The sequence below is a fragment of the Chelonoidis abingdonii genome, chromosome 1 (genome assembly GCF_003597395.2).
Source record: "Chelonoidis abingdonii isolate Lonesome George chromosome 1, CheloAbing_2.0, whole genome shotgun sequence".
NCBI classification, from domain to species: domain Eukaryota; kingdom Metazoa; phylum Chordata; order Testudines; family Testudinidae; genus Chelonoidis; species Chelonoidis abingdonii.
Window position 1 is genome coordinate 146524729 of NC_133769.1, and position 27653 is coordinate 146552381.

At 42.2% G+C, this 27653-nt stretch overlaps 1 pseudogene; it reads left to right on the forward strand.

The window, feature by feature from the left end:
- LOC142046321 (C-type lectin domain family 12 member A-like) overlaps positions 1 to 27653 on the forward strand; it is a 94642-nt pseudogene that overhangs the window by 64402 nt on the left and 2587 nt on the right.

The following is a 27653-nucleotide window of genomic DNA, read 5'->3' on the forward strand; positions in this document are numbered from 1 at the left end:
CCTCTCTTTTTACTGGGATGGTCAGGTAGTAATTGACATCCCCATGTGCACATGATATTCCTATGCGGTTGGCCCGGGATATTTGATCTTGCCCGACCAACTTTCCCAAGACCAGCATGACCGCACTTCCTGAGTCTACTAATGCAGTGGTCTTTATATCCTTCACTTTAACTGGCCTAGTATATCTATGAGGGACCATCGCAACCCCTACTAGATTTATTAGGTCACATGGTTCTTCTAGATTTCCCAGGTCACATTGCATGGCCTCTTCTAGGTTTGGACATTGGGCAACTATATGCCCTATCTCTTCACATGCATAACATTGATGCCCTCCTCGGGGCAGCCCTCTATTTTTTGGGTTGTTAGACTTTACCCCCCGAGTCTTTCTCCCCCAGTCCCGTAGTCCCTCCGAGAACTCTGGCCGCTTTTCGGCCTCCTTCCTCCCCTCCATAGTTCGTCCCGGACCTACGGCAACTGGGGCCCTTGGTACATAGACTTGCCTCCTATCCTGGTGCCTCCCTTCGCCGGTGGTCCAAGAAAGTTCCTAGGCTGCTAGGTGTGTCTCTATGAGGGCAACTAGCTCATCATAAGAGGAGGGATCATTTTGACTGACCCATCCTCGTATGTCCAGTGGTAGCCCTCTCATGTATCTGTCCACAACTATGGTTTCCACGACTTCATCCGGCCAGTGGGTCTTGGGGTGCAGCCACTTCCTGGCTAGGTGGATCAGGTCAAACAGCTAGGACCTTGGTGCTTTGCTGACTCGGTATTTCCACTCATGGAACCACTGTGCCCTTATAGCTGTCGTCAAGCCAGACCTTGCCAGGATCTCTGCCTTTAGCTGGGAGTAATCTGAAGCTGCTTCTGTTATCATATCAAAATAAGCTTTCTGTGCCTCCTCACATAGAAAAGGAGCCAGGATACTGGCCCACTGGTCTTGGGGCCAGGCCTCCCGCTGGGCTGTTCTCTCAAATGCAAGGAGATAGGCCTCTCCATCATCATCCATCATTATCTTCTGTCAGTAGTGGCTTGCCTGCAGGGGCCAAGTCCTATGGGGGCCTTGCGTTAGGGTGGTCAGGGCCTTTAGCTGGTTCACAACCTCATGCAGGGTGGCTCGATCCTGAGCCGCCTGGCTCATCAGTAGTTGTTTTGTCTCCTGCTGTATTCGCACTGATTCCTGCTGGGCAGCTATCTGCACCCTGGCAGCCTCTTGTTGGGCCACAGTGGCCTGCACCAATGGCTTCACTACAGCCTCTATTTTTTTATATGGGGGTGTTTTACCCTGCCCTGAGATGGTTTGCCACGAAGTCTCACTCACAAATCCCATCCCTGGCACCATGTGTAGCAAGGCACTTTCTCAGTCTCCTCAGCCTCTGCTGCTTTTCGCCCTGGTGAGACAGGCTTGGGTAATATGGTCCCCCTTGGGACACAGGGGAAGTCTGTTTCTTCTCTCCACCAGTCCTTTTTAGTGCATTGTTCTCCCTTGTGGGAGAGAATACTGCCTCTCCTCCTGGTGAGACTCGCTGTCTTGCTGCTCCTAACCTCCCGGCAGCAGGGCTCCTTCTCTCTCTTGTCTCCTCCCCTCCTTCCCACCAGGGCAGGGTTTAAAAAGGTCTCAGGCAGCCCTTAGTTGGGATCAGCTGATCCTAATTAACTTCAGGTAGCTCCTCCTCAGCTGATTCTAATTGATACTTTGGTAACCCCTTCTCAGCTGAACCTGTTTGACCTGTAGTTACCCCCCAATTGATAGGGAGGAGGGTCTTTTAACCCTCTGAGACTGATTTCTACCCCTCCCTTGCAGCTGTCTGTCCTGAGTTTATCACAGGTGCCACAGGACTCTTTGCTGCTTTTACAGATCCAGACTAACACGGCTACCTTTCTGATACTTTCGTAAGACAGGTTTTCCATTCCTCAGATCATTCTAGTAGCCCATCTCTGAACCTGTTCCAGTTTGAATTCATCCTTCTTAAACATGGGAGACTAGAACTACACACAGTATTCCAGATAAGGTCTCACCAGTGCCTTGTATAATGGTACTAACACCTCCTTATCTTTGCTGGAAGTACCTCGCTCGATGCATCCTAAAACCGCATTAGCTTTTTTAACGGCCATATCACATTGGCAGCTCATAGTCATCCTGTGATTGACCAATACTCCAAGGTCCTTCTCCTCCTCTGTTACTTCCAACTGATGTGCCCCCAATTTATAATCAAAATTCTTGTTATTAATCCCTAAAAGTACCTCACACTTTTCACTATTAAATTTCATCCTATTACTATTACTCCAGTTTACAAGGTCATCCAGATCTTCCTGTATGATATCCCGGTCCTTCTCTGTGTTAGCAATACCTCCCAGCTTTGTGTCATCTGCAAACTTTATTAGCACATTCCCGCTTTTGTGCCAAGTCAGTAATAAAAAGATAAATAAGATTGATGCCAAAACGATCCCTGAGGAACTCCACTAGTAACCTCCTTCAAGCCTGATAGTTCACCTTTCAGTTAGACCATTTTAGTCTCCTCTTTAAGCGTTCCTTATCCACCTTTCAATTTTCAATATTGATCCCCATCTTTCCAATTTAACTAATATTCCCATGTGAAAACGTATCAATGCTTACCGAAATCAAGGTAAATTAGATCCACTGCGTTTCCTTTGTCTAAAAAATCTGTTACTTTCTCAAAGAAAGAGATCAGGTTGGTTTGGCATGATCTACCTTTGTAAAATCATGTATTTTGTCCCAATTACATTGAGCTCAATGTCCTTTACTACTTTTTTCCTTCAGAAATTTTTTTCCAAGACCTTGCATGCTACAGATGTCAAACTAACAGGCCGATAGTTACTTGGATCACTTTTTGTCCCTTTCTTAAAATTAGGAACTATGTTAGCAATTCTCAGTCATACGGTACAACCCCTTCGTTTACTGATTTAGTAAAAATTCTTGCTAATGGGCTTGCAATTTCATGTGCCAGTTCCTTTAATATTCTTGGATGAAGATTTTCTGGGCCCTCTGATTTTGTCCCATTAATCTGTTTGAGTTTGGCTTCTACCTCGGACGTGGTTATATCTACCTTCATATCCTCATTCTCATTTGTCATCCTACCATTATCCCTAAGTGCCTCATTAGCCTCATTAAAGACTGAGGCAAAGTATTTGTTTAGATATTGAGCCATGCCTAGATTATCCTTAACCTCCACTCCAACCGCAGAGTTTAGTGGTCCCACTTCTTTCTTTGTTTTCTTTTTGTTTATATGGCTATAGAACCTTTTACTGTTGGTTTTATGATCATTTTCAGGTCTCTGATGCAATATTTAGCCTAATTCTGACCTCTTTCTCTTTAACAAAACATGTGGGGTTCCCAAATCTGGAAAGTAGAAGCCAGCCCTCCTCAGGATTTTATTATTTTGGTCAACTTTGTTTCTTAAGATCACATGAGAAAAGGAAGGATAATACAATTTAATAATGCTGGGCTTGAAAAATGCATTTACTCACTTATCCGTAATGAATAAAAATCTTTCTTGCTTATGGGCCATGGACTTCTAGTGTTTCTATTCCTTGTTCTTGAAGTAAAGTGATCATCGAGGGGTTAACTAGGTTACTCAGTATTATGGATTGGAGCTATATTCCACCTCTCCGTTATTTTCTGTTTAGTTAATGTGTATCCGTATCTCACTGTTCCGTAGGTGAATAAAGCACCATGTTCCCAGACTGTGGTATTATAAGTAAAGTGGTTTTTGTCTAATCAGTGGTTCCTTTACAAAACACATAGTACAGGCAAGTGAGAGGTGGGTGGTTCTCTCTCTTCTCTTACCAGATTTTATCTCCAGGATTATTGGATTGCCAAACTAAAATGGGCCAGTGTTCCATCAAATCTGATACAGTAACTCCTTACGTGACGTTGTAGTTATGTTTCTAAAAAATGTGACTTTAAGCAAAACGATGTTAAGCAAATCCAATTTCCCCATAAGAATGAATGTAAATGGGGGGGGGGTTAGGTTCCAGGGAAAATTTTTTTTCCATACAGTACAGTACTATAGTTGAGAGGTGCTCCCGCTTTACCCCACATAGGCACAGCCCACTGGCACTGGAGACAATGAGGCAGGCAAGGAGGCTGTAGGTGCTGTAGGCTAGGAGAAGCACGTTGCACATCAGCAGTGGCAGCTTCCCTTACTCTGCAAGCACCGGGGCAGGGGGATCTACCCTTAGCCTGCCCATAACACCTTAACCCAAGCCCCCACCCTTAACCTGGTCCTTCTCCCCCACCCCTTTACTCCTCACACGGCATCCTCTCTCCTTCCCTCTCCCTCCGCTGCCTTCTGCCCACGGCAATCAGCTGGCTTGCAGCATTCAGGAGGGAGGGAGGGAGGAGGAGCAAGGACTCAGTGCACAGGCTTCTCCTCCCTCCCCTGCCTCCTGAACACCACAAGCTAGCTGATTGCCACAGGCAGGAGGCAGGGAAGGGAGGGGGGCAGTGCGCCACATCCTCGCTCCTCTACCCTGCTTCCTGCCCATGGCAATCAGTTGGTTTGTGGCATTTGGAAGGCAGGGTGGGAGAGGGAGCCTGCGTGCTGAGTCCTTGCTCCTCCCCCCTCTCTCCTGAATGCCACATGCCGGCTGATTGCTGCGGGCAGGAGGTGGGGGGAGGAAGGGCAAGGCTCTGATCTGAGGGATCTTCCAGTAGGCGGGAGGCACTCTGGGGTGGGGTGTAGGGGAGCTGATGGGGGGCCTGCCAGCTGTGGACAAAGCAGGCAGCCAAATGACATTACAGCGAAGCATTGCACAACTTTAAATGGAGCATGTTCTGTAACTGAGCAGGGACATAACATTGAAACAACGTTAAGTGAGAGGATGTTAATTGGGGAGTTACTGTATTCTGTCGGAGAGTATTTGTATAACCCACTATAAACTCCTCTGTGCACCACAATAACTCTACTTACATGAGGTATTTTGAGGTGTTGACCTTACATTGACCACTTAATTCCCAGCACTCATCATACATTAGCTTATTGTTTCCATCTTCACTGTTTCCAATGACTTTAGCCCAAAAGATTGTCTATAAAAGCTTCATTCTTAAAACAGTGAGCATTTTACCTGCAGCCATCTTCAGTACACACAGTGGCATTGCGGTGAAGGCACCACATGCATTTCTCAACATCCGAGTTTGGAGTGAGTCAAGCTTTCTCAAATTCATTTTTGAAGCCAAACTGAAAGTCTGGCACCTATATTCAATCATCGGTCTTATTAGCGTTTTGAATGGCATTACCACTGCTTTCTTATCTGCACATCAGGAAGTTCCAGAAATATTTTTAAGTATGTGGTTTGTGCTTTACACTTATCTCTAATATTTTGAATTTGGTCCTTCCAAGTGAGCTTGGTATCAAGTATCACACCTAAAAATGTGAAGCTTTTAATTGTATTTATTTTCTGTCCGTATTTACAATCTTTTTTAAAAAACAATTCTCAATTGACAAAACTAAAGGAAATTTCAGTCCTCAGAGAATTTAAAACCCCACAGTCTTCCCCATTCCACACCCATCTCCTCTCCCTGCCCTCTGGCAGGTTTTTATAGCCTTAAATGCAGTCCTGCCACCTTTAATTGGCTCACTTGGGCCTACCTGCTCTGACGCAGGGAGCTGAGTCTGGTCTACTTACCTTGTAACACCTCTCCCTTCTTTAGGAAATAACCTTGACTTTTTTCCTCTTTTGACCTGTGAAATGCCTCCTGGGGCTGTTCTGAGCCCGGTTGTTTCTAGTGCTGTGGATGTTGTTACTGCTGCCTGTGTTGCTATTTTTGGAGCTCCAATGTCAGCTGCATTAGCAGAGAGTGGAGTGTGTTGATTCAGCAGACCTTGATGTTATTCATAAGCAAGACTACAGGTCTGTTTGGTGGTGAAGGTGCTTGCCAGATTTATTGTTGACAAAGCATGGTACTGGCACCCCATAGGACCTACAGGTACACTAACACGTGTGCCCATGAGAATGGTACCAGCTCAGTCAGTGCACCAGTACTCTGCCCCCTATGCTGGAAAAAGGTGCGCCGCCTATGTCTTCTCCTTTTTATACACTGATACAAACAAGTTCTATATTACACTCCAGACATTGCTAGTTACCACCCTTCTCCTTGTACCCGCTAGTTCTAACAAAACATCCATTATCCTGTCATTTCCTCCTTATCTTACGAGGGGTCAGTGTGTTCCTGTACCATCTCTTAAGAATCTGTTTATGTAGAACTTGAGAACTCTGGGTGTTCTTGTGTCATCGTCTCTGATCAGGAATGTGCTTATTTGGTTAGCCAATACCTAGCGTGGTGGTGGTGTTTTGCCAAGACCAGGCCTACTCTGGTTCACAGCCTGTGGTTCACACTCTCAGTTATGCCTAGGGTTCCAGCAAGGCCTACAACCCCATCCCAAGGCAGAATACATATATCACAGACAAATTTCAGAAAACATTCCTAATAATACTCTAGGGCCTTCCATCCAAAGTGAATCCCAAATTTCCCCAAACCAATCAAAACATTCCCAGCACTCATTTAACATAACACAAGCATTCCATAAAAGATTTAACATTACACAGTAACTCAGACATATCACTGAGGATTTCTGAAGTCCCACAGACTCAAATACAATACAACTGGAACAAACCTCTAATCCTTGTCCTTCTGAGCCCTATTCAATGAGGTCAGGGTCACATCATTAGCCTCACCGGGCACTGTCAATAAACAGTCTCATTTTCTCCATCTGGACTTGGAGGACCTCTTTCCTCCTGAGGGAGCTGAAGATATCTCATCAATTGCCCATTCTCTTGTTTGAAATACTGTTAACTCGCTTTCCATCTGTCAAGGCTGAATCTCTACTTTGTCACTCTGAGTGCAGAAGGTGGGGGCTTGCAAGGATTATAAAATTAATACTAGCCGCTCCAGGCTTGTATTAAACTTCCAAGGATACAGTTTCTCTATGACCTGGGTTTGGTAAATGGTGCCACCACCCAAATGCAAAAAACAAAACAAAACAAAAAAACACCCTTGGACCTAGGAAGGAGCACTTGGGAATTCCTCCCTGTGGGGTACCCTCAAGCCCTTTCCACCACCGCCACCACGGGGAAGAGCTGAGAAAGAAAACAAAGGAAATTAGCTGTTGCCACCAGCTAATCAAACAGCATATGCACAAACCTCTTAGAACACCAAAAATCCAATCTTGTTCTTAAAAAAGTGAAATTGTATTAAAAATAAAAGGAAGAAAATACATCTGGAACTTAGGCTTTTGCTAGATTTTAAAAGAGCTATTTTGAGTACTTAATTTTTAGAATTGCTTTCTTGGGGGTTCAGCTTAAAGGTTACAAGCAAACAAAAGCCTCTGGGGTTCGCAAAGAGGAGATCCACAAGCCTTAAAAAATAAACAGAAATAAACTTGATCGCGTCTAGCTAAATATTCTGATCATACACAGTTGGCATTTCAGATAAGTAGTTCTAGGTCTGATCTATGATTTATGATCATACCTGGCTTAAAGCTGCTTACAGGATTGCTGCTCTGTCCCTCCAGCCCAGAGAGAACAACGGAGAGACAAAGGGAACACTTTTTCCCCACTTTAAAAAGTTCTAGCCTTGCCATTGGCTCTTTTTGTCAGGTGCCCACTCCCTTTTCTTTGCCTGGGGACTTTTAACCCTTTACAGGTAAAGCAAGCAGCCACCAAGAGGGACTTTATAGCTAACTGGCTGGCTGGGTGTACAGAAAAGGGAGCTCCCCTCCCCCCACTTTATTTATCACACCACCACTTGTAATCATTCTGCAAGCTCTCCGATGCCCAGGGCAGATCCATAAAACAGGCATTCCCTGAATCCCTACCCACTCTGGAGCCCTGCTTCCATCCAGGGCCCCTTATCTGGGCCTCTTCTTGTTGGTATGGCGCTGTCTGGATCCCCACACTACTTTGCTTAATTGGAAGCCAGTCTAGGGCTCTGTGGTATTCTGTTAGGATTGAGACTTTGGTTCCCACAAGCCACCATTCCCTTCTTCTTCTCTCTTTCTGAAGCCAAGCCAATTCTTGCTTCAAGATTAAGCATCGGTGTTGCTCTTTCTAAGTCTCCACCTGAACCCAGTCTAATTCTTGGTCTAAACCTATTAACGGACTAATAATCTTTTCCAATGAGGTGCTTAACTCCCTCAACCTTTTAGACATATTCTGAAGTTGCTCCCACCAGCCTTGGGAGATCACAATCATCCCCACTCAGACTCCCTTTGCTGTCCTTACATCCCCACTCCAGCCACCTTACTTCCTTTTCCAGTGGACCCCAGACCTGCCCTCTCCTGACATTCTAATTCCCACTACTTGAGGACCCAGAAACCTACCCCATCTGTCCCCAGAATTATAGGCCTGGGTGATCCTTGACCACCCCAACACACAACCAAGCTCTCCATCAGTGCATCTCCAGGTCAAATTCTGCTGTGAGGTAGACATGGGACTCACCATGGATACTTGAGATATGTTCCAGAAGATGTTGGTCTAACTTGTTTACCGTTGCCTCACCTTCCCAGACAGGAGTACACCAATAACCCTAGTCTGCAAGTCCCATGACCACTGCTTCTCCCAACATAATTGGTACCATGCACAATTGAGCCCTGCCATAACTTTCTGAGTGGACCCTGGCTCCTGGTCCTGCTCAAGTAACAGTTTCAGAGAACACACTTCATGACTGGACATTCTCATCTAATATGCCCAGGCTGGCCACAGTTAAAACACACCACGTGTCCCCCTCACCATTCCCACAAGTGTTTCCAGTAAGATGTGGGATTAACTGGTCCCCCCGTAACTCTTGTGTATCCCCCAAGTTTTGGCCACACGAGGTCTTTTCCCTGTGTGAACTTCCCTGGGTCACCCTCTGATGGGATCCCTTCACTTTGCCATACTGCCCCAGCCGTTCATCTAGTTCTTTTTGGCCTCAAAGAAGGCCTCTGCTCATTCAAAAGCTTCCTCCATGGAGGGTGGCTGAAAGTACCTTACCAGGCTTTGGACTCTCAGGGGCAGACATTTTAAGAACTCCAAGACAATTTGTCCCACGATTCTCTCTATTGAGTTGGTCTTTGGACTGAGCCACAAGGTCCCATAATTTCTGAAACACTACCCTTGGTTGTGCCCCACTCAAAATTGGTGTCTGAATGCCTCTGGAGTCAACCTTAGTTGGTCCAGAATGACTGCTGTCACTGCCAAACAGGGACTCACCTATTCATCACTTACTGCTCAGTAAACTGCCTTTGCCTGGCCTGTCAGTATCTGTGCTAGACAGGACATCCACATTGACTCATCCCAGCTCAGTGCCTTCACCACTCTCTCATATGTTAGGAGTAAGGCCTCTGGGTCATATTCCCATCACAGTTTTGCTATGCCCAGGTCCAACTAGCCCATGGTTCTATCACTGACTGTGTTGCCTGGCATCCTTTGGCCCAGCCATTTCTGCAACATCTCTTGTTATTGAAAGTGGATTTCTAACCAACTCTGTCCTGTGGCAAATTGTGACTTCTGCTGATTCTCCATCAATTGCATGAGCAGAACCTGAGTCTGCTGTTGTTGTTCTTGTTGCTGCTGTATCATGGCCATCCGCTGCTACTCTCGTTACTAACACATGCACCACCACCTCCATTTTCCTTTATCCTCTCCATCAAACGAGGTAGGGTCAGTCAATATTATGAGGCTCATCTTTCTCTTCACTAGATCCCACATCTGCAGATTCCCTCCTGCACAGAAGGATAGACCGTGGGATCCTGCCGGCTCACCTTTCCGCCTCTTCACTGGGCACCAAAAATCCACCTTACGCTCCCCTTATATCAGAGCATAATCAGAGTGCCCACATTCTACACTGTATGTCACAAGGGAGGGATTCTCCCCAATTTAAGTATATACTGCCCCTCCCCCCCCAGTTTCCTTTAAGTAGGTTTATTAAGTAGGTTTATTGTTCAAAGATAGGTAAAACAAACACAAACAGTTCCTCATCTCACCCTTCTCAGCCAGTCCTTTTTTAGCCAGTTCTGCTCTGCACTGGCTGTATTACCATTCTGGAAAAGCAGGTCGAAAAGGGAGAGCAAAAATGAAGTGGGAATGTTCCTAGCTCTTTTTAAGAGCAGCAAAGAGTCCTGTGGCTCCTTATAGACTAACAGATGGTGCCACAGGACTCTTTGCTGCTTTCACAGATCCAAACTAACAGGGCTGCCTCTCTGATATTTAGCTCTTTTTAGCCACCTTCATCTGCTATGGACCATCACAAGCAGTTGAGGCCAGTTGAGGATCTAGAGGTTAAAATGTCTGGATGGAGGCAGGATGTTCCTAGTGGAAGTTCCTGGACTCTGTAATTCACTTCTCATGCTGGTTCAACAAAACCAGAATTTGCTGATATTTTAGTTTATAGGGCTGGGCCCATCTCTTTCTTCAGGCTGTTGCTCAAAAGAGAGTTCAGTATTTGAAGTGTAATTTATATTTTTTCCTTTTGCTTAAAAGTCATAGCTTCTATTAACTGCTGCACATGCATTTGGAGATTTCGTATGGAGAGTACTTTCTAAATTACACAATAAATAAATCCATCATGCATTGTTTTTTTAGACTCATAGAGTTTAAGGCAAGAATGGACCACCAGATCATCTACACTATCCTCCTGCATATCTCAGGCCAGCAATACTACCCAGCACCCACACATTAACCCAACAACTGAAATTAGACCAAAGTATTATAGCCCTTGAGAGACTAGCATACTATGTGCCTCAGGCAGAGAATAGGAAGGAATGAGGTGCAGCAGTGACTGAGGCCCTTGAAATGGCAGGGAATAGATCCTGCCAAGGAACCAGCACCCTACACTGCAGAGGAAGGTAAAAAAATCCCCAAGGTCACTGCCAATCTCACAGGGGGAAAAAATCCTTCCTGACCTCATATATGGCAATTGGTTAGACTCTGAGCATATGCAGGAGCTTTTCCAGCTCTAATTTCAGTGGTTTCATTACAGTAAAAATAAACCATCAATATATTAATTAGTATTTCTTGTCAATTTTCCCAATTAAATGGAATTATATTTGTTGTCAGATATATCAGAATCTCTCATGTTTCTAAAGGATTAAGACTTGTTAATAGGAATATCCATCCTTGTATTTAGGTGGAATATTCTTATCTTTCTAGATGGGCAAAATCTCTTATTCCTACAGCAGTCACTTAAATTTATCCTGCGAATGTGAAGCCATTTCCTGTGGATTATCTCCCGTCACTGATTTCAATTAGGGATTTTTTTTAAAACCACACAGCTGTGAAAGATAACTTGAGGTTGTTTTAATTATTAAATAATTATTCCCTCATAGAAACATATACCACGAGACAACATACAATATTACTGCACTGGATTATCATATCAATCTGAGAGGACTGGCTGGTATTGGGAGGATGGCTCAGCTCTCCTTAACACAGGGAGTGGACTGGTAAATTTTGATAATTTAGGAACAGATTATGACCCATCCTGAGGCCCATGTAGGGGAGAATCCTATGTCACTCCCTTACTCTTTTGCACTGGCTGCCTGTGTTGTAAATAGAAGCACAGGGGCAGCAGTAACCTTTGTGAGGTTGCTGATCCCCATTGTGCTTAGGACAGGGAGGGAGTAGGCAAGCAGAGGTGGAGGATTGGGTCTGGTCCCACAATGCACAGCTGAACTGGTATGGAGGTGAAAGCAAGTTGAACCAGCTGTAGGAAAGATAGAGATTACTTTCCCCAGGAAAGCTGGTGAAAGGGCCCTGAATACACATACAGAACGCAAATGTCACGACATAATGAAATGATCTTTTATTTTTTAGGGTTGAGTTTTATGAAAATTATGACAACTGTACATCCTGTATGGATTGAAAGTTTATACTCATTATGCATGTTCATGGGAACAATTCTGGATGCACAAGAAAGCGGTTGTCTGGTTAAAATGAAGAGACATCACCAGAATAACATTGTTTCTGTCAGTATGAGATAACATAGGCTCAATGTATTTTGTTTACTTTTTTTTGTTTTGCTTTTGTTTAGGGTTCCATTAGGGAAATGAACACACAATAACTGGAAAGTGTCTCAGGAAGTAACATGCAAAAATAAATTAGTGTCAACATCAATGTGCTACTGACATACACCAGGAAGAACTCACTAGCTCCATCAATCCAGTTGTGAAATGTGTAACAGATGACCAAATGAAACTGGGAGCTTCAGGAATGTCACAGAACTGTATAAATTAGAAGAACGGATTAGTCACATCGGGTGACCAGAATTCCAGGACATGATTCTTCTGAATAGTAGATCACACAGATCTTACTTTTGCAGGAGGAAAAACAAGTTGCTCAATTCCAACCTGAAAATTATTTTTTTTTCAATTTCATCACACTTCAATTTTACCACTGAGACAGCCATGAACAAATCCTTCATTCTGCTTGTTGATTGTATTTATCTGGTGCAAGTGTACTATATCATGTCTGTGATCTTCACTCCAAGTTAGACATGTTTAACTCTCTTATTCTTTCCTCATAAATCAGTCCCTCCATCTGCTTAACCACTTTGTGTGGTATGTGGATATGAAAAGAATTGTGGACTTCAGCTTCAGATGACTAGCTCTTTATTATATGTTCAGTAAGACTGTAGAAACAAAAGCAAATTCTTTATATAGAGTAGAGAAAACTGTTTGAAGTGACTGCTTCCAGGAGTCAGAGTCGAATTCTGTGGCTGGATTTTCAAATAGGCTGGATTATTCTGTGATTGTAATCAACTTTTGTAGCTATACACGTGAAGATAAGGATAATAAATGGATTTTCTGCAATGTGCTCTATATGAGACTAAAGTTGAAAACCACTAGGAACTTAAGAAAGTGCATAATACAGCTGTCTAATTTCTTAATTGTGTTGCTCTTATTATACATACATTGTCTGAAAGCACATCTTGTGATCCAGTGACATCTTCAGGTGATGTTGAAGAAGTTGGTAATGAGCTAAAAAGACCTAATTTGTTCCACAGAATTTCTGTATAGAGATTTTGTACACTGGTGCTTTGTAGTATTTCTTGTGAATGGATGTGTTTGTTTTGTATTCTATAGGTGCCTTGATGTCTGAACAAGTGCTTTTTATTAATCTACATGAAAAACAATACTTCTCTTTACTCAGACCCTATACCATCAGCACTTCCAGCTATCTCCGTCACACCACTGATCTCCTGAGGAAACTACAATGCATTGATGACCTTCCAGAAAACACCATCCTAGCCAGCATGGACGTAGAGGCGCTCTACACGAACTTCCCACACACAGATGGAATACAAGCTGTCAGGAACAGCATCCCTGATGCTGCCACAGCACAACTGGCTGCTGAGCTCTGTGCCTTTATCCTCACACACAACTATTTCAAATTTGATGACAATATATATCCAGATAGTGTAGTAATGGAACTAACACAGAATAGGACCAACACAATATGTTATTTTTTGGCGCTGGACAACGTTCTTGGCTCTGGTCATCGAAAGCTTGCCTTATCCTTACTATCGCGGGGCATTGAATTGAGTTCATCATCATTGGATCCATGGGAGCGGCTCTGGAAAAATTCACACTAGATTTTAAAGTTCCACCACATAACCTCAGTGGAACAATCTAACGGAGGTCAACGTCTAGACACGACGGTACTACAATAAGTGAAATGGTAATTAACATACTATAAATTCAACAACATAACCGATGCTATGTCATATTAGGGATTCATGCTCAGCTCCATCGGGACATCACACGAATCAATTGTCTAACAGAACACTGAGGTAAACACGATCTGCTTAGACGTCAGACAGAGACCAACACTAAAAATCTCAGCAAGCCGTTTCAAATACATACCGACGAGGAAATAAGAAACAGATAAGCAGAGAGCGATTGAACACCAGTTGTTCCCTCCTACTGCAAGCCAAACCCAAGAAGAACACAGGATCACTGGCATACACATAAGTCCAGTAAAACCTCAATGATTCATCAGGGATCTTACATCCTCTGGTCAACGATCAATTTAACGAGGGCTTTGGGTGGAGGACGTTCCTCGCCCACCAGGCCCTGTCAACCTGAACATATTCTCATAGTACTGCACCCGGACATAAGTAACCTCATAGTCAGACCATCCATGCAACAAACTCGATGCAGTCACATATTTTTCTACGAGTGACAATCCGGACCTAATCCAGATCAGCATACATCACCCCGTTCATTCACTGCACGTCAGGACCTGTAATATATGCATATATGCAGCATGTCATTGCTATTTAATCGGGCGACTGGAAGTTGGTTAAGAAAGGGATTAACGGCCACCAATAGATATTTAGAAATGGAAATAAACTGTAGAAGTGAAACTTAACTCCATAGAGGGACTACTAATAAGCAATAAGGTGGAAATCCTGGCAAGCACAAAAATAGTCAGAAGCAAGACTTTAAGAGAAACTGTGGCTTTAGTCATTGCAAATTTGACATCATAAGTTCAGAGTTAAACAAAGACTGGGTGATGGCTTGCAACTACAACAGTTTCTCGCTCCTTGGTTTCACACTTAACTGGTAGAAACGGGCTCTATCTCCTGATTGAATATCTTATTTAGCTTGCCTGCATATATATACCTGCCCCTGGATATTTCCACTACATGCATCTGACGAAGTGGGTATTCACCCATGAAAGCTCATGCTCCAAAACGTCTGTTAGTCTATAAGGTGCCACAGGATTCTTTGCTGCTTTTAAAGTGAAGACAAGTAATTGCTATTTGAAGCGATGAAAAAAGGAAGCCCTGTGAAAAGATACAAACAGAAGGGTAACATGGTTAAAATGATGAGCTAGGAGAATGATCATTGCAGCAGGGCAAGATTGCATTTGTCAGGGCTAGACAGGAGGCTGTCACAGTAGTTAAGACATAAGGTACCAGCCTGGAGTCTGGGTGGAGAGGAAAGGCCATATTTAGAGATGCTGTGCAGGAAGAATTGACTGCTCAAGCCCATTCATTATGCTTCTCTTGGGATAATCTTTCTTGCTCATTACTCTGACCACATTGTCCCTCTCTTTGTATCCCTTCATTGGCTTCATTAATCTTATTATGCACTATCCTGGAGTTCTGCGGAGGGATTTTCTTCTGTCCTGCAGATGGCAGTCTCTTTACAATCATTAGGCTCCACAGCAGTAGTTAATGCCACTGTGAAGTTATTCTTATTCGTCTTGATAATACTATTCCCAGGTAGTGTGGTATTTATTTATCGTCACAGAGCCTATGAAGATGAGTGCAGTATAAAAACATGCATAGATAGAGCCATTCACAAAACAATTAATGTTTATCTACCTTTGCTTTTCAAGATTTCTTTCTTTCCTCTTTGTGTTTCAACCCAGGATCTCAAAACATTTTGTCACTATAAATATTTGTCATTGAAAAAACAAAACAAAACATTGTCTAAATAATAATTTAAAAGTGACCAAAAGACTGCCAATAGCAGATAGGAGGTGTCATTGCATGGAGATATATGTGTGTACTTTTTTTTATCACCAAATCCATTCTTGGTTTCTCCTCGGGCTCCCTGCCTATATGATGTCTGGTTTGCTCACACTGTGCACACATGGTGCTGTTCATAGAGTTGGTAGCCTTGCTGGTCCTGTGGAAGTACTGAGACTTGTATTTACTTCTAGATTTTTAGAGAATTCAAATGCTGGTGAAATGTGCTGGTCTGGTAGCCCCATGGAAAGTGCTACCCTCTGAATATTCACAGAACCAGTACGCTAATGACAGTTCAGTCTTCCAACAGGTAGACACCTCCACCTTCAAAACCCCAAGTGTCTCATCACAGATCATTTAAGATCACTAGATTCTGCACTTAAAACTCACCAATTTATTTCCCACAGGCCATGAAAAAGTGTGATGGTAACTATTTTCAGTAAGTAGTAACCTGAGCTGGCTCCAGATCAGTGACCTAGAAGTTAAAAGCTCTGTATTCCATTTACATATCACGTGTATTTATTGTTTTGTTATGAAAGATCTCTTTACAAACATGCATTTGATAATGATAACATTCTGTTAAAATCAGCTCTTTAAAAGTGTGTCTTAATTGCTTATTTCACAGGAACACACAACTAAAGTTGAACTTCTCAGTATATTGAAATCATGCTTGATCCTGAATAAAGCTGTAAAATGGTGATGGCCAGACTTCCATCAAGTACAGTGGTTGTAAGCCCAGAGAGTGGTTAAGGTCAGAAAAATAACTATTCGAATGTCTCACTTCTTACTCTGCACACCTGCTCCTTGTGTGAATTCAAGGTCACACCTGCTTACTTTACTACTAAAGTAATTTTTTTCCTCCTCTTTGCCCTGCATTGTCCAGACACTTCTGGGAAAAGGTGCTAGGTTCTATTCTGGCTCATTCATTTCTAACAGAATTGTTAACTAACTTCCATTTACAAAATTCCAATGTCACCTTTACAGAGGCACTTGTCAGAAAATGATCATGTGGTAAATCCAATTGTCCTTTCATATCATGACCTCCTTCAATACAATTATCTTAATATAGGCAACCACATATCACACACATTTATGAAGCAGTTCTGATTTGTAATCTATCCCAGTTTTCACTTTTACAGACTGTGTTTTGTGTGTGCTGTACAAAGATTAGAAATCTTTTATTAATCTGGGGAATTATGGCAATGTCTGATGTCACTGATATTAATTTCCTATCCTTGTGTGAATTTCCTTCTTATTTATGACTTCAATTTTTCTTGTTGCAAATTAAGGTTTCTTCAGTGTGGGATGTTACTGAACAAAAGAATGATGTTACATCGTGATATGCAGATGCATGACAGCTGTTGTTTTTTGTCACAGGTGAAATACAGAAATATAGCAACACTACATCTACTGGTATTTTTCTTCATCTTCTCCTAGCCTTTACTTTTTGCAATGCAAAATGCACACATGTATTCACACACCTACCACAAAAAAAGAATGAATAACATAACAATAGCTAAAAGATCAAAACCATAATACCATAATAAGATATTTTAGTTCATTTCAGGTTTCCAAGACTTTGGGGAGAGTACTGAAAGCCCCACCGTGGACCACAAAGATATGCAAGCCACTAACAGCAATTGCTCAAAGGGTTTGAAAAAAAATGAGAGTTTGTGTTTCAGAAGAATGAGGAAGAATAAGAAAAACGGTAAATAAGGCTGTAAATCCTCTATCCCAGAATGGGCACAACATAGAATCATAGAATATCAGGGTTGGAAGAAACCTCAGGAGGTCATCTAGTCCAATCTGCTGCTCAAAGCAGGACCAACACCATCTAAATCATCCCAGGCAGGGCTTTGTCAAGGTGGACCTTAAAAACCTCTAAGGATGGAGATTCCACCACCTCCCTAGGTAACCCATTCCAGTGCTTCACCACCCTCCTAGTGAAAAGGTTTTTCCTAATATGCAACCTAAACCTCCCTCACTGCAACTTGAGACCATTACTCCTTGTTCGGACATCAGGTACAACTGAGAACAGCCTAGCTCCATCCTCTTTAGAATCCGCCTCCAGGTAGTTGAAGCCTGCTATCAAATCCCCCCTCACTCTTCTCTTTTGCAGACAGAACAAGCCCAGTTCCCTCAGCCTCTCCTCGTAAATCATGTGTCCCAGCCTCCTAATCATTTTTGTTGCCATCTGCTGGACTCTCTCCAATTTGTCCACATTGCTTCTGTAGCCGGGGGACCAAAACTGGACACAGTACTCCAGGTGTGGCCTCCCAGTGCCGAATAGAGGGGAATAATCACTTCCCTCAATCTGCTGGCAATGCTCTTACTAATACAGCCCAATATGCCATTGGCCTCCTTGGCAACAAGAGCTCACTACTGACTCATATCCATCTGCTTATCCACTGTAATCCCCAGGTCCTTTTCTGCAGAACTGCTGCTTAGCCAGTCGGTCCTCAGCCTGTAGCAGTGCATGAGATTCCTCCATCCTAAGTGCAGGACTCTGTACTTGTCCTTGTTGAACCTTATCAGATTTCTTTTGGCCCAATCCTCCAATTTGTCTAGGTCACTCTGGACCCCATCCCTACCCTCCAGTGTATCTACCTCTCCCCCCAGCTTAGTGTCATCTGCAAACTTGCTGAGGGTGCAATTCACCTAGAGGCTGTGGAATTCCCTTTCCTGGAGGTTCTTAGGAGCACATTGAACAGACACTGTCAGGGATAGTCTAGGTTTACTTGATGCTGCTTCTGTGTGGGAGGATGGACTAGATGACCTCTTCAGGTTTCGTGCAGTCCGTGCAGGTTCCATGCAGCCCTGTGATTGGTCGGTGGAGTCACTGGACTGTGGCAGAGGCCACCTGCCCCATCCGGTAGAAGGTGGGAGTGTCTCATATCTCTCAGGAGTGAGATTTCTAGCTAAGTAAGAGACAATAACAATGGGTTCCTAAGGTGACAGTAATTTGGGGCCTGAAGGTAGAGACTGGATGAGCATAACAGCAAAACACAAAACAAAACAAACAAACAAAAAGCACAAAACAAACAAAAGAAAAAAAGAAAAGAGACTGGCATAGAGACAGCTTCAAGTTCTTTGCTTGTGACACAGAGGACCCTGGAGAGGCAGGAAAAGCAATTTATACATAGAGGCTTGAATTAATCCATGGGGCTATGAGGGGTCTTTTAGGCTTCCATTACAAGTTAGAGCACTCTTAGGATTCCTCTAAATGATGCCTCTTTGGTGACTGCCCCAAAGGGCTCATTTGGTAGGCCAAGGCATTGCCCAAGTGCCCCCTCCCATAGGAACACACCTGACAATCCCCAGCCAAGTGGAGTGGGAGGGATGGTGTAAGGCTGCCTGTAGGGCTACATTAGCTGTGTCTACCAGAGATTCCCTAAAGCTAGAGGAATGCTCAGCTGCTCAGTTTAAGAAGTTTTTATGGTGTCTTCACATAAATGGAGTGGCACAAAAGTGCCATCTCAGAGACTGGTCTGGTGTGGATTGGTTCATTTTTACCACAGCTGGTTAAAGAATATATATGAAAATTTCATAGACAGTTTCATTGTGTGAGTTGTCTAAATGGTCTCAGGGTTTTTTTCTACCAATTTTTTGTATTATAATTTTCAAAAACTCAATGTTCAAAGTCTTCAACTGATTTTTGTTTAATTTTTGAAAAACCCAAAAGTGATTCATCAAAATTAGCAATGCAAACAACCAAAAACAGCTCCCAAACTAAACCAAAACAATAAACACAAGCCAAAACATAGTTGCTGGTGAAATTTTTTGCAAAACCAAAAACAATTGAGAAAATCCACAATGTTTTTACGAAAAAATTGATTTTCAAAAAAAGGATCATTTTTTTCTGAAACGAAAATTGAACAAAACATTTCAACCAGCAATAATCTGTATCTTTGTCTTACAATCAAGGGTTAGTGTAATCTTTTATCTTCTTCATTTAAATCCAGTTACGTTTCCATATTTACACTATTAAATATAAATATATCTTTAAACAATAAGAAGGTGCCCCTGGAAAAATGGGATTAGACCTAGCCAACACACATTGCTTGCACAAAGATATCAAATAGTCTCAGCAGCCATTCTCATCTGCAGTCTTTCATCTGAAGATGATAGACACCAACGCTGGCATTTTCAGCACTACCTCAGTAGCTCCGAATGGCTAAAGAAGAGGCAGAAAATGAAAATTAATCTGCCTCTGAGATGTGTTTGTTCTGTTATTGGGACTTGAAATGTTTAGCAGACATTAAAGGTGCTGAAAGCTCAGATGAAGAACAGCATAAGGGGCATGCCAGGCTCAGTCCATGATGAGATTCTCAACACTAGACCACAAATTGAGTTTACTCTCCTAAAGTCTGTAATACTGAGGTCTAATTCTGGTTGTCGGGGTTAGTGTGTGGGGTGGTGGGAGGTGTTGGTGCCCTGTGTTGTACAGATCAGACTGGATGATCTAGGGGTCCCTTGTGCCCTGAAGCTGTATGACTAAATTTCTGGGTTCAAATCTCACACGAAGAGGTGGGCTTGTCTCTAAAACTGCAATTGTAGAGTAATACCAGAGGACTGTCCCACTGCATGGGGATGGGAAAGAGAGTCAAGCCACACGTGTAGAGCCACTCTGTCTCTCCATTGGCCCGAGAATGGCTCAACACAGGTGCCTCCTGTATGCTGTCATGCAAAGCACACAAGAAGCTAGGGCTGGTGAAAAACTGTATTGTGTAGTCACATAGTTAGGCCCCACTAGAGTTGGCCAGGAAACAGAATTTCAGTTCTGTGAAAGAAATTTTGTTCATCCTGAATTGGAATGAGAATGAGAATGGGCCGCAGGAACATTTTGGTGTTTCCAGAATGAAATATGCTGCCCACCAGATGGGCTACCAAAGAGTTGGGGAGTCTGGGGAGGCAGGCAGCAGGGGAGCTGATGGGCAGCAAGCACTAGCTCCAAACCCTAGTGCCACAGAACTGCCTCGGTGCGGGTTCAGGATTTTCCTCTAAACATAGAAGCAGCAAATCTTAGTTTAGCAGTGTGTGTATTTCCTGTAAAAGTTCAGTTGTAACACTGATGAATGAGTAATTCTTCCTTTTTCAGCTTGTCCTATGCAGGACAATCAGACTCTCAGTTTCTCTCTCCTACTGGGGTTATTTAATACACCAGAAAAGAACAATAGAATGACGGATGTGCAGGAAGAGGACGGATACACTATTTTAAACCATCCATACCAAAATCCAATGAACATTGACATACCTCCATGCAACAACCAAGGTATCATTGCTGCATATATTTTGCACTTCCATTGTTAGAGTAGGTAATTACTCTATATACAATTTATCTTAATTCAGTAAATGAGCAATAGTTGTGTTTACAGAATATGTATCTATTTCTATACAATACTTATATTGTATTTCCTCTGATAAAATTTTTTATATAATTGCAGTGAAAATGCATGGGGGCTATGTACATAGAATCATAGAAATGTAGGACTGAAAGGAACAACAATTGGTCATCTAGTCCAGTCCCCTGCATTCAGTGCAGGACTAGATAATAAACTAGAATATTCCTGACAGGTGTTTGTCTAACCTGTTCTTAAAAGCCTCCAATGATGGAGATTCCACAACCTCCCTAGACAATATATTTCGGTGCTTAGCCTCCCTGACAGTTAGAAAGATTTTCCTAATGTCCAACCTAAACCATCCTAGCTGCAGTTTAAGACCATTGCTTCTTGTCCTAACCTCAGAGGTTAAGAAGAACAATTGTTCACAATTGTAACAATCTTTTATATACTTGAAAACTGCTATCATGTCCCTCCTCAGTCTTTTCTCCAGACTAAACAAACCCCGTTTTTCCAATCTTTTCTGATAGATCATGCTTTCTATACTTTAATCATTTTTGTTGCTCTCCTCTGGACTTTCTTCAGTTTGTCCCACATCTTTCCTGAAATGCGGCACCCAAAACTGGACACAGTACTTCAGTGGGGGCCTTATCAGCACGGGGTAGAGTGGAAGAATTACTTCTTGTGTCTTGTTTACAACACTCCTGCTGGTACAACCAGAATGATGCTTGCTTTTTTTTGGAGCAGTGTTACACTGTTGACTCATATTTAGTTTGTGATCCACTTTGACCACTAGATACCTTTCTGCGGTACTCCTTCCTAGGCAGTTGTTTCTCATGTTGTATGTGTGAAACTGATTGTTCCTTCCTAAGCAGAGTACTTTCCATTTGTCCTTATTGCATTTTATCCTATTAATTTCAGACCATTTCTCCAGTTTGTCCAAATAAATCCTACCCTCCAAAGCACTTGCAGCCCCTCCCAGCTTAGTATCATCTGCAAACTTTAAAAGTGTATTCTCTATGCCACTATCTATATGCATAGTATCTTTATGACAATTGCTGAGGCATTACATGTTCTAATATTTTTTGTCTCTAACATGACATAGGATTTCCAAATTGAGCTCTAGCAGTTAGAAGCCAGCCCTGTTCTAGATTTCATTATTTTGGTATGGCTTGCTTGTTAATTTCACACAGACCATTTGTGGTAAAGGCAGGACAATATGATTTTAATGGAAAATAGTATGTTTAAACCTCAAGCTCCGCTCTCTTGGATCCCACTTTAATATATTTTAAGGTCAAAAGGCACCACTGTGATCATCAAATCTGACCTCCTGTATAACACAGGCCATAGGACTTTCTTGAAGTAATTCGTGTTTGAACTGCAGCAGATCTCTTAGAAAAACACCCAATCTTGATTTAAAATTTTCCAGTGATGAAGAATCCATGCTACCCCTGGTAAGTTGAAGATGTTTAATTTCAAGGATCTGTTGAATTCAATCAGACTTATATGAACGCTTAAAGTTAAGTGCTTTGCTGAATTAGTGCCTGAATCTGTAGATGACACAGATTCTGGGAGCTCTCTGCCTCCTCTCCAGAAAGGGTTAAATCCAATTTGTAAGTTTTTATTCAAACACTTTTCATTTCTGTAAATGGTGACAGAGCAGAAACATGTGGTTCTGCCACAAAAGGGATATGTATCATTTTTGTCCTTCTAATTCAGAGAATCACCAGAACATTCCATGAGTGACATTAGACCCCATATTATTTATGGAAATATGTTTACGATATGAATATGGCATAACTGAAATATATTTTATGCAAGATGGGTCTTGTAGGGTATCATTGGAAAGGTTATAATTTACTGAATGTGATTATCCAATGTGAATGCATGTACCATTTCTGTATCTAAAGTGAGGAATATTGACTTTGTAACAACAGGGGGGAGGGATAGCTCAGTGGTTTGAGCCTTGGCCTGCTAAACCCAAGGTTGGGAGTTCAGTCCCTGAGGGGGCCACTTAGGGATCTGGGGCAAAAATCAGTATTTGGTCCTGCTAGTGAAGGCAGAGGACTGGACTCAATGACCTTTTAAGGTCCCTTCCAGTTCTTGGAGATAGATAGGTATATCTCCTATTATTATTAGAACAATTACAACTGTGTATGTATTTGGGAGACACCCAAAAGACAACAGGCCATTAGCCTTGATGGGTCATTAGGAAGAAACAATAAGACTTTGAAGCTACTAATTGCTCTCCTTCCTGAGAGGCGTCCTGGGGCGTAGCTGTGACACTACTAGGGACACATCTACACTACCTGCCGAATCAGTGCGTAGTGATTGATTTATTGCATCTAGTGTAGATGCTATAAAATCGATCCCCGATCACTTTGCCATTGAATCCAGAACTCCACCGTGGTGAGAGGCAGAAGCGGAGTCGACAGGGGAGCAGCAGCAGTCGACTCGCCGCTGTCCTCACTGCCAGGTAAATCGACCTAAGATATGCCGACTTCAGCTATCCTGTTCGCATAGCTGAAGTTGTGTATCTTAGCTCGACCCCTTCCCCATTGTAGACCTAGCCTTGGTCAGAGGGTCCTGTCACCTGCTACTAAACACCATCTTGGACTTCTAATAATTTTCCACTAAAAGGAGGGGGAGGACAAGACTGGGAAACAAAAGATTCCCACCTTACATAAATCTTATTTAATGCTGGGGAGTAAGTTGATCTGGACTCTCCCTTCATTGTCATCCCGTGTAAGAAGAAAGGCTGCTGAAATTACCTAAAAAGACAAAGGAACTGAGACAGAGGAGTCTAGTCTGTAAAGAGAAATAATTGGAACTCTAAGCTACAGAAACTCTGCAACTTGCCTAAAAACAACATTTAGGGTGAGAAATTCTTGAAACCAGTCTCTTTAAGATCTCAAGCTTAGTTTGAGTGTTTTGTTTTATTTGCTTAGTAATCTTTTCTACTGTTTGCTATCCCTTATAATCACTTGAAATCTGGCTTTTATAGTTAATAAACTTGTATTTGTTTATTATTAAACTCATTTTGTGCAATTTCTAACTAAGGGGGCAAGAAGTTGTGCATATTTTCCTCCACATTGAGGGAGGGGGCGAATTTATGAGCTTACGTTGAATAGATTTCTTTACAGCACAAGACAATATTATTTTGAGTGTATCTTCTAGAGGGGAGCTGCACTTGAGTGCTGCATGATTTCCTAGCTGAATCTTCTCATAGAGAGCTGTTTGCAGACTCTGTATGATTCTACAGCTTGTGCGTTCCTACCTGTGTGTGTGTGCTGCCAGAGGCTGGAGAGCCTAATTCAGCAAAACTGGAAGAGGGAGCCCAGGCTAGTGGAGTAGGCAGGCTCAGTGAAATCCCAGTACATCAGATGGCATCCCAGAAGTGGAGTGTCTAACCTGTTACATCAGGGTTTCACCATTTTTAAATGATAGGAATCCTCAGCCTGTCTGGTTTATCCTCCACTTAGTTCAGTATCTCACATTCAACAGTAACCTATAACAAATATGCAAGAGAAGGCACAACCCCCACTAAAGGTCCATTTTCTTCCTTTCAGCTTCCATTGGAGCTGAACCTGGCTCTCAAATAGTCACTGAAAATGTTTGATAGTGAAGAAAAGCAAAGTGTTTTTAAAAAGATACTTAGTAGTGAAACCAGATGGCTACTAACAAGGAATGGGAAGCACCACTGCACTGAGGGAGAGGGGTTCACTTCTCTACTGCACTGAATCTATTGTTGATTTCTCCCAGGGCTCTCTGCTCCTGTCTTCACATGGCGTCCAGTTGCCCTGACTTTGTTCACACTGTGTCTGGTGCTGGTCATAGGACTGATGGCCACATGTAAGTATTGATACAGTGTTTATTTATTTATTTTAATATTCTTAGGGAATTCCAGCATTAGTGAAAGGTGCTTGTTTGGCAGGAGCCATCTAACAAAACAATCTGAACTCTTGCTGTCCATGAAAATTGCCGTCTCCCCATCTAACACTGCACATCCATTAAGATTGTCAAGTATCACTACAAAATCTGCAATGAAAATACACCCATTCATTTCACATAGGCCATTGATAATAGTGACTTTCATATAGTAGCAACTTGAGCTGAATCTAGATCAGTGACCTAGAAATGATGTTATCTGGATCAGTGATCTGCTAGGTCACTCCAATCCTTGACTCTGGGAGCCAGCCTTACCTTGCTCTGCTGTGAGAACCCCGATTTCTGGGCTGTTCACACACAACCTCTGGCATGTAAGCTTCTCCTTGGATTGTGCAACCAAATGACACTAGCCAATATCTTCAGTCCCAGACACAACCCTAGGAATCTGCAGTGTCCAGTTATGCCTGGATCACTCAGATTCCTGGGGTGCTCCCTGTTTTTCAATCTAGTCCAGTTTCACTCTGTCACCCTGAAAAGTCTCAGATTTATTTGGGGCTTTATGACAATGCATGCTGTCATCTTAATTACCCATCATAGAACATAGGAATTGCCATTCAAGAACAGATACTTCAGAGAAAGGTGTAAGAAACTCTGTAGCAGGTAGTTATGAGATAACTCTCCCCAGAATGAAAGATTCTTCCAACACTGATTAACCTGGGATTCATTTACTCCCTGAAGGATGAAGATTTAAATCCCTTCCAAGACTTTTTGGTTTTCATAATCTTTGTTATTGTAATCATGGATATTATAGTTGTTCATATCAATGGTTAACCTTTTCTTGAGTTCTGCTAAGCTCCTGGCCTCTGTGATATCTCATCATAATTAGTTCCACAGGTTAATGGTACATCGTGCAAACAAGTAATTCCTTCTATATATCTGAAATGTGCTTCATTTCAGTTTCATTGACTGAGCCCTTGTTCTTGTATATTGAGATAGGGTTAACAGAAATGCCTGACCCACTTTCTCTATACCATTCATTATTCTGTGCTCCTATATTACACCCTTTCTTATTTTTCACCTCTCCATGTTAAACAGTCCCAATCTTTACCACTTCTTTTCATACAGAAGTTTTTCTGTGACTTTAATCACCCTCATCATCTTTCTCTGAATCTCTTCTCTTTCTGTTCAAGTGTTTTGAGTTAGGCGAGGCTGACTAGAAATCAACACAGTATTCCAGATAAGGACATGCCATTTATAAAGTGACATTATAATACGTTCAGTATTATTCTTCATCTCATTTCTTGTGCATCCCTGTACATTTTGTTTGCTTTTTTGCAGGTTGGGTCTACATTTGGGGCTTTGCCAGTATAGCTGTACCGTATGCTATATTGGTAAAGTGTTTTGAGTGTTCATAAAGTACTGGAAGCCAACTGAGTGAAATAAGCTATACCAGTAAAAACCCAGTTTTGCTCATATAACTGCATCTACACTAGAGGTTTTTGTCAGAAAAGCTCTATTGGTCACAAATCACATCCCATCACTCCCTGACCAACATGATTAAGGTGACAAAAGTTTGTAGTGTAGACTTGGTTGAATGCTGCTGCACATTTAGCATAGGTTTCACTGAGATGTCCGCAATGACACACGTGATTTTTTCTTTAAGTATTATATATTAAGGGGCTCCAAAATAAGACTGAATAGTTCCAAATTCTCCCTCCAGTATGTACTTCTTTGTATCTACCATCAAGTTGCTCATTCACCTATAAGATCATTCTCTGATTAAACTACTTATTACTGTGACTTATTTGTGATGTTTTTACATCCTGGTATCCTTTCATCAGAGAACATTGGTGTTGCAACATGATATGAAGAAGCAAATGCTGTGCAGCAACTTCACAACTGCTTTCTAAAATATCTCACTGGATGATGTTTTTGTGCATTTCAGTTTTCCACGTTTCCAAGACCTATAAGGAGGGAAGGTGGATTCAAGAAATGCGAGAGCATTTGTGTTTGGAAGGGGAGGAGCACAATAAGAATAACGGTAAATGGGGTTCTTATTCACAGGGCTGACGGACTGTATACCCTCTATCGGAAAGGAGAAGAGAAAGGTAATGAGGGTTGTTTGTAGAACATACATTTATAATAAAATGTTTTCTAGATAGAATGACCTTCTTGATCAGTTGATCCATAAATAGACAGAGAGATAATCAGAAAGAGAACTGAATGAATGTGTGAGGCTTGGGTGGTAATATTTTACTGCCACGCATTTGAGATGACTGCAAAACCATGTGAGAAATATAGACTTGTATAATACACAACACTATCATGTATGATGTAAATTTCAGAGTAAATCTCAACTCAGCCTAAACTATTGGGTTGTGATTGATGCTTCCATAATGCCACATATTTTACAGAAAAACGGTTTCAGAAATGGATTAGTTCTTTCTTTATGAATTAATTAATTAAATTGCACATCATGACTGAAGACCTCAATCCTCAGAACCAGCACTATCATGAACAGCAACAGTGCAAGATGGCTAAATAAACCACTTCCTTTCAGGGTGTCCTTAAGGGGATGCTTCTAGGAATGAGAGGGCAGTTCAGTCTATGTGGACCATTTACTCTTTCTCCTTTCTGTTGAAACTACCAATGAGGATAACTTGACACTTACTATGATGAATGTAAAGTCCGCAGCTCACCAGTAGAAACTGTACTGAGACTCAGTCCAGGGTACTGTCGTCATATGGTAACTGAACCCTATAGTGATGCTGGTTAATGTCTGTTGAGAACCTATAACAATTACAGTGTAGGATTTGAGGAAGGGATGGGTAAGATGTATTGGAAAATGGGGGGAGGGGGGGAAATAAGCAAAAGTAGAGAGATCTACAGTAATATAGAAGAAACTGAGCGGTGAGGTAATCTATCTCCCATGCTAAAAAAAATTATTGTAT